The sequence below is a fragment of the Arxiozyma heterogenica genome (genome assembly GCF_036370985.1).
Source record: "Arxiozyma heterogenica strain weizmannii chromosome Unknown scaffold_4, whole genome shotgun sequence".
Lineage (NCBI taxonomy): Eukaryota > Fungi > Ascomycota > Saccharomycetes > Saccharomycetales > Saccharomycetaceae > Arxiozyma > Arxiozyma heterogenica.
In genome coordinates this window covers 1-2,764 of record NW_027042657.1, presented here as the reverse complement: position 1 = coordinate 2,764, position 2,764 = coordinate 1, and the positions used below count along the sequence as shown (strand labels likewise).

The window sequence follows — 2,764 nt, the reverse complement described above, 5'->3', positions numbered from 1 at the left end:
AAAGGGGGCAGTTCTATCAGCAGATTAGAGAGTGGAATTGTATACAAATTCTAAATCTGGTAAAAAGATATTATTGGACTCCTGTGGTCTTAAACGTTGAACACACATCAGATCTTTTTAGTTTATATATATATCTTTTTTTTATTTATTTGTACATATTATATATATACATAAACATTTATGTTGTATAAAAGTAAATAGATTATCTTCTTATATCTTATTTTTTCTCTCTTTTGAAAATTTATGCTCTTTTTTTATATATCTAGACATTGCATATAGAATTATTGGCATTATAAAATTTTCTGATTAATAAAAAACTTTTTTAATATACAATGATTATAATAATTATTCCACCACTTTCTTCTCTACTTGAGTAAACAGTTATACTGAAATTTCTATTTCCATTAGTTTATATATTGAGGAAAATATTTATTGTAAATTATCACCATAGTAAACAGTCACTTCATTAAATGAATATTTCCTATTATAAAATAGATGTTTACTAATAATTAGCGGAATGCTTGTTCAAATTTGAGAAATATATGATAATTATAATTTTTTATTGATATCTGATGGAATAATGGTGACTTTAACTGTATCTCTGCATAAAAATAAACTATATTTTTGTTTTTTTTATTGGCTTAATCGTAGTTCAGTCTTAATAAAAAATTATACTTCATTTTGTCCTCTAATAAAGTAAAATTAAATATAGTAATTAATGAAAATATTTTTGTGAACTTTTTTTTTGCTGAAAAATTGAATTTATTATTATTATTGGGAACATAATACCAATATTTTGGGCTCATTTATTTATTTTAAGCTTGATTTAATAATCTAGAGTTTGATTTAAAATGGAAAAAATAAAAAAAACCTATATTTGATATGCATACACTAAAAGTTTATAAAAAGTATGTTTAATAATGTTAAAGAAGGATTCATTTACTATATTTAGTATTCCTGGTCCGTAGAATTTGTATATTTCTTGTTCAGATTTTAAAATACACTGGAATTGAACTTTCTTTTATTTCACCAAAAATATATGCAGAAAAGTGTTAAGAACTATCAGTGACTGTATTGATAAATTCCATTATTTTTTTTTTAAAATTTTTATTATTAGGTTCCTTATATGCTGCACTAGTGTTTGATTGTTTAAAAAAATTGATCTCAAGCCAATAATAATTTAATACTGCTTTAATATTATGTTTTGGTTTACAGGAACTTTGATTGAAGAAATTTGTAAATCTAGATTCCTCAGAAATTTGATTAAAAAAATGAGTGAGTTTAAGACGATAAAAATATTTTCAAAATTTTGGTAAATTTAGTTAACATAACATAGCTTCAACAGTAGCATAGTAAAGGTTATTCTATAATTTTGAGAGTATTATTTTTAAAGTATGGTTAATACTTATAGACAAATTTATCTTAACAATTAAATTTTTTCAAATAAATCATTTTCATTCTTTTCTTTTATTGATTATATCTTGCTTACAAACAAATTGTTTCTAAAAAAATTGATTTTTGTTTTTGATTTTTATTGACTATAGCCAAATTTTGATTTAATAGTCAATTCAATTATTAAAATTATTTTATCAGTTAAAATATTATTTTCTTTTCAATGAGATTTTTATTGAATTCTAGGTTAGAATAAAAAACAATAGTTGTTACATTAAAGGCCGAACTTTTTTGTTAATCTATTTTTTTTTAATTATTTAATCTTTCTTTTAAAGGCAGTTGGTTTTTTTATAATTAATACAACAAGCCTTTTTTCTACAAATATAATATGTGTTTAGAAAACTTTGAAAAATGATTTTATTTAAAATATTTGTTGTTACACAGGTCTTGGCTTCTATTAGCAGTAGAAAAAGTTTTATTATTTTCTGTCATAATTTGTCCTCTGGATGAATAATATTAGTACACATGTTTTTAGCGTCGGTGCTCATATTGTATGTTATTATTATGTATTATTATTATGTTGATATGTAGAGTAATTTTCCCTCCATCTCTTGATTGGGAATTAATAATTATATAAATACAAAAAGAAACATATAATAAAATGTATATAACTTATTCATCCAGATTGGAAAATTAATAAGTAAAATCGTCTACTTATATATGTTTACCTTTTGGCAAATCTTCATAATATATTAATTTATTTTTATTCTGTTTGATCTTATCTCTGTAATATTAAATGTGCAAAACAAACATTTTTCCTCTTTGATATATTTATATGTTCCCCAAACAGGTAATATATTATTCCAGCAATGAAAATAAAGATATTCATATAAATGATATGGAATTAATTTCAGAGATAACTAACCCATATTTCACTTCTTTATATAATAATGTGCAAAAGAAATTAGAAAAAATTATTTGCAAAACATTTACGCCTTTTTAAGAAAGAAAAACTAAACATAAAGACAAACATCACAAAAATCGTGATAACCAAACCATTTTCAACATTAATTGAAACAGACGTTTAAAAAAAACAAATTGTTATAACACCCTATTTATAATAATATAATACAAGAAGCAGCCCTTCACTCATAAGTCCATATCCCATATCCACTCGAATGAAGTATTGTTGTTATTCCAACAAGATTAATTGTTATCAGACACACATAACCATAGGGTTATCACAATCGATAAAAAAGAAAGCAGTGCTTCCAATCGGATTCGAACCGATGATCTCCACATTACTAGTGTGGCGCCTTACCAACTTGGCCATAGAAGCTCCTGAATGTTACTTTTGTTGTAGTATGGTGTG

General features: G+C 23.5%; 1 non-coding gene across 1 annotated transcript; it reads right to left on the bottom strand.

The window, feature by feature from the left end:
- Positions 1 to 2,657: 2,657 nt before the first annotated feature.
- PWA37_003890 lies at positions 2,658 to 2,731 on the bottom strand. The gene has a single exon. It is a non-coding gene; the product is annotated as a tRNA-Thr (tRNA).
- Between the last annotated feature and the right edge of the window lie 33 nt (positions 2,732 to 2,764).